This window comes from Podarcis raffonei, chromosome 7 (assembly GCF_027172205.1).
Source record: "Podarcis raffonei isolate rPodRaf1 chromosome 7, rPodRaf1.pri, whole genome shotgun sequence".
NCBI classification, from domain to species: Eukaryota; Metazoa; Chordata; class Lepidosauria; order Squamata; family Lacertidae; genus Podarcis; species Podarcis raffonei.
This window is the reverse complement of record NC_070608.1, coordinates 88,120,924-88,137,271: the sequence shown is the minus strand read 5'-3', so window position 1 is coordinate 88,137,271 and position 16,348 is coordinate 88,120,924. Positions and strand designations below refer to the sequence as shown.

Here is a 16,348-nt window from a genome sequence, read left to right as displayed (position 1 = left end):
TGAGCAATGGCCATAGCTGGTATACCAGCCAAACCTGGTAGAAGATACTTTCAGCTACTGAAGCCACATGAGTCTCTAGTGGCAAAGATGAATCAACTACGAGGCTGCTCCTTCAAAAAGTTTGTGACCCTATCCTGAACAGGCAAATAGGCAATTTCTTGGATCCAGGAGCAACTCACACACAATTCCTGCATCTTGCCAGGATTTAATCTTAGTCTTTTGACCCTCTCCCAGCCTACCACTTCATCCAGATATTGGCTCAGGAATTGCATGCCCACTCCTGATTCAGATACTATAGAGCACTAGAACTGAGTGTTTCCAACATACTGAAAGATTTGATGCTCTAAATCCCCTAATGACCATGTCATGAGGATTCATATAGATATGGGGACTAACAACTAGTCACCCAGCGCTGCTCTTCAGAACTGGTCCTGCAAATAGGAGTGGAACCACGGAAAAAGAGTGCCTCTGATCCAGGCAGATACCATGGTTGATAATATGAAAAGCTGCTAGGAGATCAAGTGTAGCAGAATCACATTCCCCCAGACCATTTCTCAATAAATGTGATCCAGCTGGGTGACCAGGACTGATTTGATGTCAAAGCTAAGTTGGAACCAGATTGGCAAGGGTCAAGATAATCAGTTGCCTCCAAGAGTGCCTGTTGTTGATCCACCACTACCTTCTCAAGCAATTTCCACAGGACGGGGATATTTGTGATCAGACAGAAGTCATTTACTATTGGATCCAGGGTTGAGTGGATCTGCTTTTTTGAAGTGGCCACGCTACTGCGTTCTTCAGGGCGGTAGGCACCAGTCCTTCATTTAACAGCACATTGGCACACCCAGAACCTATAAGGTAGCTGCACTTAGGCAAGATGGGCAAGAGTTGCGAGGTTAAGTTGTTGGACACATTGTCACCAGGCTGCTGTAACAGAAACTGATCCCACAGTTGGCGCATTACACATCTCAACAACTAAAATAAGAGAAGCATCAAGGTTGCTACAGATGCAAGCAACTTTCTCCAAGTGCCTTAGAAATAATTCTCAGCAGGTTACAAAGGACTTTATTGCTCCATCCATAGGGGCAGATAATAGCCCCCTGGCTGCTCTGCAAAGCTCAACTGGATGACTACATGGGGATGTAGTGGAAGCGAAATAAGCCGAATTTGCTTTCCTTGCTGCCACGCAATAGGTGCAACTATGTGCTCTCACTCAAGTTTGATCAACTTCAGATCATTCATGTCTTGTGCCATTTCCTCTCTAGCCATCTTCTGGATCATTTTATTTTGTGAAGATCCCCAGAATACCAGAGAGGCTGCTCAGAAGCGACCATGTCAATAGCTCATCACAAATCCTCATTTCAGGGGAGTAGTAGGTCATTGACAGGATCACCAGTTCTGTCTACAGTAGTACGTCAGGTTAAGAACTTAATTCGTTCTGGAGGTCTGTTCTTAACCTGAAACTGTTCTTAACCTGAAGCACCACTTTAGCTAATGGGGCCTCCCGCTGCTGCCGTGCCGCCGGAGCACGATTTCTGTTCTCATCCTAAAGCAAAGTTCTTAACCCGAGGTAATATTTCTGGGTTAGCGGAGTATGTAACCTGAAGCGCCTGTAACCCGAGGTACCACTGTACAGGAAAAGTCCCCTAGAACATAACTACAACTCCCATCAGCCCCAACTAGCAGGCTGTAGTCAAACAACATGGGGTGGCTAATCCTGCTTCATAGCATTCAGGAATTCTCAGGTGCCATACATTTTCAGGAACAAACTATGTGATTAGGTCTTTTAGCCATGCAGGGAGGGATACCAAAAGTTCACCAGGAGGTGGTCTGGCCATTGGCAACAGAGTGGTTTGGAACCCCCGCCACAGTTTTCCAATCACCCATCACATTGCCTGGAGCAATGACTAATTTGGGGTTGAGACCTGCCCTGTGTGTTGGGCTGCTTTAGTCCTGAATTTATGCACAATTGAATTAAACTACAGTTTAGGGGCTCAGATTTTTTGGGGGGTGGGAGACTAAATTTAAAAAACAATAATTAAGATTATTAGTTTTTACAGAATCATAGAATCTTAGGGTTTCACCAACATTTGGAAAAAAATGTCCAATGTATTGGGATGCATGTGGCTTGTATTTTGCATGGACCTCTGAGAAGGTGCAGAGCATCAGTTTTGCATTCTGTACATGAAAGCACATCTTTCCACCATCTCACTCTGTATGAGTCGGGGCAGGTTTTCCTCTCCCTGCAGCAATCTTTCCAATTGCAGCACTTTCCTCCTGCGAGGTAAAAGTAACAACTACCATTAACTTATATGGAAGCAAGTAAAGGGACTCACACCTTCTCGCATCCCCAGTTACTGCGAATCCAGCCTGCTTCTGTGAACAGTGGTCCTATTCTGTGTTGTATTTCTTGGCCACTAGAGTGTGGTAGAATGTTGGAGACATGGTCCAGGAGGTTCTTTAACAAACTCTTTATGGGCTGGAAGGAGCCGTCATCTCTTTGGGAGAGCTCAGTTTTCAGGGGCACAATAGCTTCCCAGGTGAGAGACGGATGAATCCCTACGATGCTTCTAGATAGAGGTCTTGTTATTATTTGTAATAATATTTTATTGAAATAATTTCAATTATAAATAAAGTGATATGGAGGGGGAAGGGGGGAAGTGAGAAAAAAAGAACAAAGATGTGTAATACACACACACACACACACACACACACACAAATTCAGTGTAATACACTCCCATACATTCATATACAAAGTGATATAGTGTTATTATCCTAGTATATATAGATAGATATAGATATTAATAGCCTACTACATTCTGTATAAACTCATTCCAAATGTTGTCATATTTATCCAAGCAAAGCCTATTTCTGTAAGCAGTTCATAAGTTGTGAGTGTTGTCATATTGTCAATCCATTGATTAAAGGGTATCATAACTTGATTCTTCCAGTTCATCTGTATCAATCTCTTGGCCACAATTAGGGTGCGTAGAATCCATTTTCGTTGTCCCATTGTTAATTTCCATACCATAGGCTTATAGTTCAAAATAATGTTCTCCGAAAGTTTTAACCTTTTCTGCACAATCATAGTTACAGACTCCAGAACTTTCTCCCAAAACTTAGTAACTACAGAACACTGTACAAACTTGCAAACACTTTCCCACTGTCTGGGTAGTATTGGAAGTTCCAATACTTTATTCCAATCGTTTCTTAAAGTCTGCGTATTGGAACTTATTTATTGCCAATACATATTTCTAAAAAGTAATCACTGGCTTTTTAGTTTTGAATGAGTCATCCAATTGCTCCAGTATCTCAGGTATCTTGGAAGCTGAGAGGGCTGCCAGCCCAAACACCCTTGTTAAGAGATGTTGTAATGCATCTGATAGATGATATTTTTGTCTTAAAATAGCATAGGTATAAAGTTAATCTTCCTCATCTATCAGTTGATCCACAGTCAATACACCTGCTTCCATCCAATTTTTCCATGTTGCCATATTTTTTGCAATTTTTAGAGTAGGGTGTCGCCACAAAGTAAGTTTTGCATGTGAGAATGGATCAATATTCCCCCCCCCCAATATATTTTATATCCTTCTAACTGACTTAGTTGTTGCTGGAGTCAGCTGATATTTAAAATATTTTGATCCTAGTATTGTCCAACCAACCAAAGGTGCCGTATGTGCATATTCTAGGGTTGCCTATGTCAGAAAATTAAGACCCAACAGTAGGTTTTCAATATTTAATATTTGATGGTAAATAAGCATAATGATATAATTCCAAATTCAGAATTTATAACTGCATTCTCTGCAAGAATGTTCTCGGTGTTGTTGAGCCTCAAAGACATTTCCTAAACAGGGAGTTTTATCTTTTGAAGGTATGATCCAGATATAAAAACTGGAAGTGCTCTCAGAATATAAATAAATCTGGCTATAATATTCATTTTGAGAACATTCACCTTTCCCCAAAGGGTAGGGTTCAGCCACTCCACCTATCAATATCTGAAGAAACCTTTTTCATTAATTTATTTATATTAACTGTGACTAACCATTATATATCTTTTGGTATTAACATAACTAGATATTTAATAGACTTGGAACTAATCCAGAATTGATATACCTTGAATGAATGTGTAATCAGATTTTTGACCTATTGGCATCAATTCCAGTTTGGACCAATTAACAGAATAACCAGATATTTTACCAAAAACATCAAGATGGGAATACTAGTCTGAGGTTCTGAAATAAGCAAAAGAATATCATCTGCAAATAAAACTAATTTGTATTCAACTGAATTATGAGTTGTATGTATATACATTTTATGTATATAACATGAACAGAATTAGGCTTCTTTAAAGAAAAACATTATTTATTAAGTTTCATAATTATTTCTTATATATCATAATATAAGTGAATTTTCAAAATCATAACTGGACATTCTGGAATTGGGACAGAAAGAAATTGTCTCTGTCTCAAGCATCATTCAGAATGGTTAGGTTCTCTTGAAGATGTCTGGAAAATTTAGGTGTGCAGAGTCCCACTACCCACTATGAGAGACGGCTTCTGGTTTGAGGCAATTACTGGTACTTTCCCCAAAGAATTCAGGCATGGTAACCTTCATCAGACGCTCTCATCTCTCTAGCAGTTTTAAAGAATAAGAATATGAACAATTTTTCTACTCCACATAAACCAATATTTACCAGTAATCTTATGTTTCTATTTTTGTTTTTTTGGCAGACGTTTACCAGTAAATATCGGTTTATTCCTGAAACCAGAAGCCCTAAACATATCTTTGTTTATAAGGTCAGTCTTCATTTCCTGTTTCTGTCCTCCCCCATTGACTTACAAATTCTATCGCCTTCAAGGTAATGACAAGCATGTCGTATTCTGTCTTCTGTTGTACTTGCAGCACTTTTCAAATAGGTGAACTTTGCTAGTCTGTATGAACCTAAATCATGAGTGGAATTTCCTCCTTTAAACTTAACATCAGACTGAAAACAAGTTAGAAGTATGTTTTAAATTCCAGAATACAGATTTAAAGTCTCTTTTCCAAAATGAAATTCTTTTAAAAATAAAAGTAGGATTTTAACACTAGTCAGCATTGTACAACCTGCTATGACTTGGAACTGAGGATCAGAGAAGCAGGCTGCTGCTCTCAATAATATAATAATGTATGTAATTTAGCTTCAGTTGTGTTAATGGTGCAGGTGTCCCTTCTTTCTAAGGAAGTCTCTAATATATATACATACATACTTTCAGAATCACCTTGCAAAACAAGATAACCTCCACACTCGGAGGGGCTGTGAAATCATGCATCCATATCTCCATGTACTTGCATTCTTTCCTAAATTTTGTGTGCGCGTAGAGAGAGCCCTGTGCATGTGGGAGCAGGAATCTTGGTCATTCTGTGTAGGATTCTATGCATGTCTGCATCACTCATACCAGGGATGGGAAGGAAGCCTGTGGCCCTCCAGATGTTGCTGAACTTCAATTTCCATCATCCCTGACCAGTGACCATGCTGGCAGAAGCTGATGGGAGCTGACTCCAACCATTTCTGGGGGCCACAGATTTATATGTTACATCCAATATGCAGAAGTCAATATGGGACCAAGGGAGGTAGGATCCTGTTGCCTCACCATGTTGTTTGCCCAGTTTTGTGAATGTGGGAGCAGCACTCTGTGGAGTTCCCTACATTTGTGATGATAGCACAAATCAAAATTCATTCATTCCTTGGGTGAAATCCTAGTGTGTTGTTGAGTCTTTACTGTGCTATCCCAATTGAAAACTCCCTTTCCTCCCCTTTTGCAGCCTCCATTTTTGTGCAATATAATTGGCAACAACTTTAATCTGAGCAATTGACACCGGCCCTTCTTCAAAGCATTCAAATGGTTTGAGGAGAACCCGTTACCACTGTGGAACACGCATGGGAAGTCACTTATTTAAAGTCAATGACAAATTATCTTCAGCACTTACAAATTGCAAAGCAAAAATACTATTACAGTATTAGCCTTTCCTATATAAGCAATTCCTTTGTAATTCCAAATAGGAAAGAAGATTATATTAATGGTGTATATCAGTCTTGGTTTTTTACTGTCAATATTGTAATTTTATAATACTGTCAATATCTAATTGTTTAATGTGAATAATCCATGTAAAATCATTTCAAGTTACTTCACATTTCCACGCTCTGCCATCAGTATTATTACTGTATGAGTATTTTAAAGGAAAGAAGGTAGCTCTGTGTATAATTCTTAAACTTTTCTCATGGGGCTAAATAATAATAATATATATTTTAAGACATGGAATTCTAAAGCCCACATTTGCTAAAGCTCAGTAGTTGTCTCATATCTTAAAAATGGAGTGGTTGTTAACAAGCCAATTTGAAATTGTATATGAAATAAGGAAATAGCAAATATTTAAATATTTTTTATAATTAGAGGCCATCAGAGAAACAGTTAAAAAAAAGAAGTTCTCAATGCAACACACACACACATAGAGAGAAACCCCTTCTATACTTCTATGCTTCTTCCATTACTCCAGTAGCAGGTAGTTAAAATCAGCTTGCAACGTTCCTCTGGCCTTACATGTCCCCATTTTTCCTGTTTTTGGAAACCCTTGATTTATAGCAAATCTTGCACAAAAGTGGCACTTTAGCATTCTGTACACAGCTCAAGCATTTTATCTTGTTTACTGGTACATCAGAACAAGGGAGGAGGACAATAAACCCTGCATTATTATTATTAGTAGTAGTAGTAGTAGTAGTAAATTAAATTTCTACACCTCCCCTCATCCAAAGACTACAGGGAGGTTTACAGTGTGAAAACAGCATTAGTTATGCCTAGGGTTGCCATACATCCAGAACTTCCTGGACATAGCCGGTTGGTATTCAGCCCTCGCAAACAGCGTCCGGATGAAAATCACTGAAATGTCTGGGAAAATCTGGACGTATGGCAGCCCATGTCAGTAGTGTAGATTTCATTAAAAGTAGCTAAAGAACTCGTTTTATTTCACAACTTTGGGCAACCCCTCCCCCCCAAAAAAAACTTTGCCTAAAAAAGCTCAACAACTGTCCAGATTTTCACTTTTTGAAATATGACAATCCTAGTTATGTGTGAAACTGAAGGACCTTTCTTATACATTTCAGATGAATGGCAAAGAATTCAATTGACATCTCTGGAAACAGCATTAGTTCCCGGAAGCACTTTCTTCACACGATTATGTACCTGCATACATAAACCTGGAATTCCAAGATTTCATTATTACGCTGAGCATTAAAGGCAGATGCATAATCACTTGGTCCTCTAATACAGGGTGCTGTTAAATTTACACCCGAGCCCCCCTTTCCAGCCCTAAAAGCCCCTCCTCCACCCAGCCTTGTATGAAGGTACATGTCATTGTGAAGAGAGGCCAGTTCAGCCATCTCTGGAATTTCAGCTGATGGGGAGAGTGCAGCCATGATCACAGTTTATGCTAACTATTCTCCATATAGTTGAGCACCTCGTACATGATTGCATGGAAGGATTTAGCAGTGCAAAGCCGTCTTTTCCTTTTTTTTCTTTTCAGAAGATGAGGACAAAACCTGTAGCGTATTTTTTCACATGTGAGTTTTCTGAAAAGACCAGGGAAAAAAATCTCTCAAGAAAGGCTAGAATTATATCTCTCAAGTCTCTGCGTTATTATTTTTTGCTAGTTAATCTTTATTAGATGTACTCCGATTTCTGCATTATTATTATTATTATTATTTGGCTAGTTACTCTTTATTAGATGTACCAATATCCATTGGTGGTCATGTTTTTCTGTAACGTTTTAATTATCATACAAGCATACACTGTAAGAGTACACACTTATTAGAAGATTGGAATGTTGAACTAGGCAAAAATATTTGCTTTTATTTATGTAAATGGCTGCTATCCTGTTTTTATTATTCCTGGCTACCATCTCATAACTGTTGTATTTTGATCTAATGGGCAATGTCGGCAATGTTCAGACATTCTGTGGTTTATGTATTTGTGTAATTGTATGTATGTAACTACTAACTCTAGATTGTAACTAAGAAACATGTTCGTTTCATTTATTCAGAATAGTATATTTCCTGTCTAAAAATATTTTCAATTATATGAGAAAAGGAATTTATTTTTTTTTAAGATTTGTCCTGCAAGGTCTGGTTTCTCTGCTTTTTAAAAATACTGCCGGGGCCGCTATCTAGTTTCACTTGATAGACCAAAGTTACCATTGACACTGTCTTGCAATGCTGAACAAATTTATATCCTTTGCACTTTAAATGAATATAAGATAAGGAAAATCAAAGTGTCAATTGTATATACATTCACTGTACAGTAGAATGTATATCTTTAGTCAGTCTGACTCTGTTTATAAAGGGGGTATTTTCCTTTGTGGTTGGAACAGGAGTACTTGAGCAATGTATTTGCTAGTCAATATAAAGTGTTTACATGTAATTACTTAATAAATTATTTGATTTAAGATGCATTATAGTGATTATTAAGTGTCAACCATTGGGGATATCTGGCTCCTCTCTTTTAAGTTCCTACTGTTTTGAAAATCTTTTAAAGCAGTCAATTTAAATGTATTCAGTTGCTCAAAACTGAGCATTGAGGAAGACACAAAGCATACACTTCTGCGAGATTTAACAGGACTGCTGAGTATACCATTTTGCAACAGCCACAACATGCACACATTGAATAAGGAAATATTATATAATTCAGGATTCTAAATGCAGCAGTGCCTACAAAAGATATGCCACGATCTTGTTGATGGCAAGGAAAACATAGGTATATAAAGGAGAAATCTTGGATGCCAAGATCCAAGTTTGGTGAGGGAACCCCAGCAGAGATTTAAAATCACAAAATGTGCAGCAAAGTCAAGCATGGAAATATAGGCTGTCAGACTTTTAAAATATGCCCTTCTAAGCTGCTTCCAAAGTCCCCCTCTTTCCCTAGCAAAGAAAAAGACCCACACACTTGGTAAATTAAAAGTGGTTTACTTACAAACTCTCCAAGGGTCAGATTCATGTGCTTTTCCATACAGCATTCAAAAAAAGTTGCACGGGCAGAAACACTTGACTTAGTTACATTGGTGAAACTTCCTAAATTATTTGTATAGGAAATTATTAGCATAGGCTTGTAAAAGCCATACAGTCTGAGCTGCAGCAACCAGCTCAAAGCGTGTTGTGCTTGCCTGTTAGACTGAGGTGAACAAAGGCATTTGATTACCTTCCCCCCAAGGTGAGGGGGAATGACTTAAATAAGCCTGGTAGGACAGCTTACTCTATGGCATTAACTATTTCATGCATTAATTAGACTTATGCATGTTGGTTGTATGAGGCTGGTTATCCCACAAACTACTTCTCAGACAAATATAACCATTGCATGGGCAATTAATGAAGCACCCACAGTCCTAACTTGACCTGAAGCTTCTCAAAATTGTCTCTTGGTTGTAGCTTAGTGAGAATGTCAACTGCCATTTCTTTGGTTTGACAATACGCCAAGTCAACAAGTCCATCTTGTGTCACCGCACACATTGTGATATTTCACCCCAATGTGCATCGTTTGGCCCAGGAAACAGGACCATTTCCAAACATAAAGATAAATCCACCTCTTGATTTGTAATCCTGTGTGTCTCTGGCACAGTCAACATCTCTGTAACCTGGTAGTTTTGGATAGTTGTCGGCTGGCAGTTTAAGTTTACAGCTCATGGTTCCATTTAAGTATCTAGCAACTCTTTTCACAGCAGTCTAGTCCTTCGCAGTGGGAAAGCTAACTTTCCTGCTTAGGATTCCCACTGCATTTGCTATGTCAGGTCAGGTTGTTGTGGTTCAGTAAAGGATCTTTCATATAGCTGACCTGTTGTTGTCTGAGAAGGGTTCAGACTTACCTTTACTCTTTTAGAAAGTCAGTCACCATTGGCATGGCTACTTCCTTGACTTCTTTCACTCCTAGACTGTCAAGCGATTCAATAACTTTCTGCTTTTGACTTAGAGTCCAAAGAATAAGGATCTTATCTTCTATCTGAATACCCAAGAAGAAAGACATGTTTCCCAGTTCCTTTATCTCTACTTCGTTGCTTAGGTATTCCACAACTTCTGTGTAGCCTTGGTTATTTTCAGTTGCAATACTCAAACCATCCACAAAGGCCAAAACAAAATAAAATTGTTCATTTTTGCCCTTGGTGTACAAGCACTTCCCTGCATGCCCATGTATGTACCCCAGTTGTGTGAGCTTCCTGTGTAGTTTCTCATTCCATGCTCTAGCAGCTTGTTTTAATCCATAAAGCCCCTTCTGAAGTTTGTATACGAGATTCGCTTCCTTTGGTTTGATGAAACCTTTGGCTTGTTTCATTTACAGAACTGGCCATGCAAAAATGTGGTTTTAATATCTATGCATTACACCTTTATTTGTTCAGAAGCTACTATGCTCAAAAGGAGTCTGATGTTAGGGTGTCTCACTATAGGTGCAAAAGTTTCACTGTCGTCTTTCTCATACTCTTGCTAGCAACCTTTTGCCTCAAGTCTTGCTTTGTAGTGCTCAATTTTCCCCTTCTGCACCCTTCTCTACCTTAAACACCCACGTGCTTCCTATTGCCTTCTCTGGTGCTGGTGCAGTGCCAGTGTGGTGTAGTGGTTAAGAGTGGTAGACTCGTAATCTGGGGAACCGGGTTCGCATCTCCGCTCCTCCACATGCAGCTGCTGGGTGACCTTGGTCTAGTCACACTTCTCTGAAGTCTCTCAGCCCCACTCACCTCACAGAGTGTTTGTTGTGGGGGAGGAAGGGAAAGGAGATTGTTAGCTGCTTTGAGACTCCTGAAGGGGAGTGATAAAGCGGGATATCAAATCCAAACCCTTCTTCTTCAATCCCTTCCTGTGCAGCATTCCTCCACAGGTGAGCTTCAGCGGCTTGCATCTGCTCAGTCTTTTCCCAGGTGAAAGTTTCTAGGGGTTGCACCAACCTTGTGAGGTAAGACAGTCGTGGGGTTGGAACATCTTTGTTGCATCTCAGTGAGCACCTGACATCTGGCTCTGAGATCTCCTCAATCTCTTCATCACCATCTAATGTGGTCTCCTCCTCTTTGGTTGTGCTGCTTCTTGGAATCTACTCCTTCACTTCTCTTTCCTGTTCAGCATCTGTGCTAAGTGATGGGACAGTAGAAGGCCAATCTGGACTATCATTCATCAATCCAGGAAAGTTTATGAGGGCTTGTGCTTCATCCTCTGACTCGTCAGAAAGGTCTATCACAGTTCCTCTCTTGTCAGCTTTCCTGTGCTCCTCAAAATGAAGCACATGTCTCGTACTGACTTTCCCAGTATTCAAGTCCACTTCTCTGAATTATTTGCTCCCTGGAGCACAGCCAATCATAATAGTCTATTGTGCTCTGGGATCTAACTTGTGCCTATTCTCCTTGGGTACATAGGCATAGGCAATACTGCCAAACACATGTGTGTGACATATTAGGCACTCCCTCAATGCGAGAAGTGAAGTTACAGGGAACCGGGCAGAGGGCCTTCTTGGTAGTAGCACCCACCCTGTGGAACACCCTCCCATTAGATGCCAAGGAGATAAACAATTATATTACTTTTAGAAGACATCTGAAGGCATCTGTATAGGGAAGTTGTTAATGTTTGATGTTTTATTGTGTTTTTATATTTTGCTGGAAGCTGCTCAGAGTGGCTGGGCAACCCAGTCAGATGGGCAGTATATTATCATTATTATCATTATTATCATCATTATCATCATTATCATCATCATTATTATTATTCCATGCCAAAGTTCATAAGGTGTATATGTAGTTCCCTTAGTTGGCAGTCTATTTTGGAGATACACAATCCTATAGTTCCAGTTAGGCAGCAATTGTTTAGAGGCATACCACCTGAGCCATGAATGAAATGTGAATTAATTCTCTGAAACCTAAAACAAGAGTCTTGTAGTACTTTAAAGTGTGACATATTTATTATGTATAATCTTTTGTGGAGTAGCATCCACTTCATCAAATTCATGATGTTATCCTCAGTTGGCAAGTATTAATGGAGGCATAGGGCAAATGTAAAAGGCAGGATGGAAATGGAAGTGCATTTAAAGCTTAAATGTATGCAAAACAAGCATAGTGATCATTCACATCCACAGTAATTTGATGAAACATCTCCTACTGTGTTAACAATTATTGGTACTGTGAATGGCCACTACTTATTTTGCATACAGTACATGTAAACTTCTAATTGAATTGTCAAAGTTAGAATTTTTATGAAAGTTCATCCCACTGTAAACAACATATACACAGAGACACACACACAGACACACACACACACACACACACACACACACACACACACAGCTGCCAGTTGAAGATAATACTTCAAGCATCTGACTAGCATCCATGAAAACTTATGCCATAATACACTTTCTAGTATTTAAGGTACCACAAGATTTTTCATTGGTTTTTCTGTAAATGTAAACAGTTTACTTAAAATGCAAACATGCTTTTGTGTTGTTTATGCTGCATGTTCCTCAGATTAAGAGCAGAATGAGGCAAGGTTTGTTTTTGTAGGTTAGTGTCCGTGTGAAGCAAAGCTGACCAAAGTGGTGTAGCACATGATGGATTTTATTCTGTTGTTCTGTTCAACTCTTTTAAAACTTATTGACTGTTACTGTGTCTGTAACAAGAAACAGTTTTGGGAATCCTGTGGCCATTTTCTTTCAGTAGCCTAGTTTGCACATAATGTTGAACCATGGTTTATTAAATCATAGCTTAGTATTATGTGTGAACTCAGCTCAGCAGCTTAACTATGTGGTTAAAGGTTCCTCATTAACCAAAGTTTGTACCTGGTTTACAAACCTTAGTTAACGTTAAACATAGTGCAGCGTTATGTGCGAACCCAGACCTCCCTCAACTATGATTAAGGAGCCATCACAACCTAAAAGTATTCAGAACCAAACTCAATCCTAGACAGTATTCTGTGATGCAATAAACCAGGCACATCCAACTCCCAAGAGCCTGTGATCTACCCCCGGTATAAAACAACCGGCAGTGATCTACCCATTGTCTTTGGTGGGGGGAGGTTAGAATTGTTGACCTTTTTTTAGTGGGGGAGGTCAGAGTTGATGAGCTATTTTGGGGGGAGGGAGGTCATGAAAAATACACCCCCACTAACAAGCAGACGCAACGATACGGACAAGTTTAGTATCACAAACGACAGCCCATTTCATGCTAAAGACGGACAGAACGAGGGCAGGGGTGGGGGTGGAGACTTTTAACACAATGCTTTTATCAGCCTGAGATTGAAAGGGAGCCCACAATCGACCTGATCATCTGGGGATCTACATGTCGATAGCGATCGATTGGTTGGACATCACTGCTCTAGAGCTTAACTATGGTGCAAGTTAGAGGCTGCAAACATCCATGGCTGCAAATCTACAAGCACTGCAGTTGGATTACAAGGTGCCTTAATGGCGTTAGAACAGCATTGCAAGGAAGGTTCCCTAACAAAAAATTACCAAAGAAATCAAAGATAATGGCCTTTGGCATTATCTCTGGTATACAACCGGGCTTCATTTTTTTCCTGGGTTCAACTGCTCATCTGGAGCTACTTTGTCTTATCTTTCCTCTCTCTCTCTTTTTTTTTTGGGGGGGGGGTATGTGAGCTCTGCTTTATTGATGTACAAAGTTGTACTCTACGACCTGATACACCTGTTTACAGTAGTAAATCATCCTGATTATTTATAGAGGATAGTGCTCAGGAAACATGACTGAACTTGAACACAAAACACAACACTGCAACAGGCACACAAGCATGCCAAACAAAAGAAAACTGGTCCGAGATGAGGAAACTGGAGCCTCATGAATTAGGAAGAGGAAACCCCAAACAAAAGTTACCATTCCGCAGAAGTACATCAGCTGCAATACAGCCCTCTTTGGCTAGTGAACACAAAACATGACATTGCTGTAGGAATCAAGCCCAGTCAGAGGAATTGGCCACTCTCCAGGCACCCGACTTGAGTTCCTTGTTGACCTCCCCGTCTGCGACTCCCGGCAAGATCAGGCGAGATCTCAATCGGCGATCCTCCTCTAACGTGAGAAGAACACACCACTCCTCCCCTCTTCCCTGCCATCCCCAGGGAGGGGAAAGAGACAGACAGAAATGTATTTACATGCCTTTATTTCTGTCTTTCCAGCAGTACAGAGAAACGTGTCTGCACTCTCTTAACACCAACAGCAGAGAGGTGAAAACAACTCCTCCCCTATATTTCCAGTACAGGTCAGATGACTCTCTGAGCTAACATCCGGTGCTCCGTACAGTGAATAGACTGTTCCTTTGTTCCCACGGTACAGTCCCAAGCATCAACATCCTGTTTGGCTTTCCAGCCATCTGGAGCTCGCTGCTGCATTGCTCCTTTTTTGTAACAATTGCAACGGGTGCACAAGCAACTCCTAACAGCTTGAGATGTGGGGAGTGTATCAGGTGAAAGGTTTTTGACTGCGCTGCTCAGCCCTTTAAAGTGCCATACACAAAATCTGCCATTTTTAGTTTTTTACATTATAATAAACCAAGGTTTTAGGTAATTGTCTGCAAGATGCCTCAGCTTTAACTATGGTTAACATTAACCATGGTTTGGTGTTATGTGTGAAGCAAGCCACTATAATGTTTCCAATAAGATTGAAAATGTCATACTGACTTCCTGTGAACTTCTTGGTTTTTTCTTTCTGGAGGTCAGCCATATTCTATCTGACTGTGGAATACTGTTCCATGGGGTATGAGGGATTTCTAAAATATTTCAGTAATCAGAAATCTAAATGCATAGGGAATTGCACAGTGACTGTTGGACAATAGGAGGGTTTGGATGTCTTGTGCTTTGTAGTTCTTATGTTTCCTTTGGTGTACTTTTTACTAGAACTTAATGTAAGAGGTAGGCTTGACAAAACAATTTGTGGTTACATCAGTTTTGTTTTACCTGACTGTATAGGGGCTCTACTGATGTACCTGATGAGCTGGTAGACAGCTTTGATGGACCAGTGCATCATCTCAGAGGATCATCATTACTGGAGGCTAACCGTTTCATGGCAGCCTGTTTCCTAACTGATAGGCCCACTCCTAGCTTTCGTTTATTGGTGAGAAAATGGTTTCCAGTTCTCATGGTCTTCCAGAGAAGCTTATGCTGCTCTTTGCATTTCTAGAAAATGTGAATGAAATTTTAAAAAATAATTGAGTGTAATATACATTCCTTTTTTAAAATGGCACTTCCCACTTTTTGTTTCTCAGTGACATTTGCAGAAGATGCTTTTAAGGTGCTCTTGATGTCAAGCTGATTCTGCAGCTTAGTTCTAGGTTTAACGGAAAATTAACTGCAGCAACTCAGTGCTTCCTTCTTCCTTTGAGATGATTCAAAACTCTTCAAATTTAGTTGCATAGAAGTATTTTACAATAAAAAGCCACCCAATGGATTGTTTATTTAAATATTTATAAATCACACTTTTGTCAAAATGCACCCTTCAAAAATGACCAAAACAATAAAACACCAGTAAAAAGATGCATGAATACTAGTTGGCAAAAGGAAAATTCACATTTCAAAGGCCTGTCTAAATGACACCATTTTCAGGAGATGTCTTTTAAAAAGCAGCAATGACTCCTGCTGAAACTCTGCTGGCAGGGAGTTCCACAGTGCTGGGCTTTCCACGCTAAAGGGGATCTCAGAGATCAAGGTGGAACCAAAGGACTCAGGTCGTCCATAAGGTACTTTGGACTCAAGTTGTTTAGGGCTTTGTGAATTAACACAAGGACCTCAGAACTGGCCTGGGAGCAAATGGACAAGCAGAGCAGTTGCATTTTGCTCCTGTGGGCAGTCTGGCTGCTGCGTTCAGCTTCCAGACCTGATACAAGGATAGCCCCACTTAAAGCGCATTAGAGTAATCAGGTCTTGAGGTTACCAATGCATGGACCACTGGGGTCAGGCTATCGCTGTGCAGGAACAGTCACAGTCTTCAATATTGTGGCCCCAATAGAAATACGGCCAGTATCATCCCTACTAATGTTCAGGTGCCTGGTTAAATTGGTTTTATTTTGGGTTTTTGCACCATGAATGATGCTCAGATGCTTTCAGGTGTTTTAAATTTTGTCTATTGTATATTGTCATTTGTTAGTTTCATGCAGATGTGAAGAAAAGCCAGGAAATAGATCCACACAAACAGAACACCAACATCTTAGAAATTTTTGTAAGAAAGTATGTAATCCATTTAGTGTGAGTTATTCTTGCTGATGCAGGATCCTAGAAGGAAATGACAATGGAGGCTAAAGCGGTATTAAAAATCTAGAATATTCTTAATAACACACAGTTATTTGTTTTCCTTTTTTTAA

The 16,348-nt window shown here is 39.8% G+C and overlaps 1 protein-coding gene across 3 annotated transcripts in view; it reads left to right on the top strand.

Annotated features, from left to right (window-relative positions):
- The window catches only part of PURA (purine rich element binding protein A), a 28,681-nt gene extending 20,209 nt beyond the window's left edge, over positions 1-8,472 (top strand). The window contains exons 3-4 of one of the 3 annotated variants that reach the window (XR_008331649.1): positions 4,728-4,793; positions 7,136-8,472. The gene's annotated coding sequence lies outside the window, so the exon portion shown is untranslated. Of the gene's footprint in view, positions 1-4,727; positions 4,794-5,799; positions 7,022-7,135 lie in introns of those variants that run through there. The other 2 variants (XR_008331650.1, XR_008331651.1) reach the window with 2 other exon arrangements.
- Positions 8,473-16,348: the final 7,876 nt, after the last annotated feature.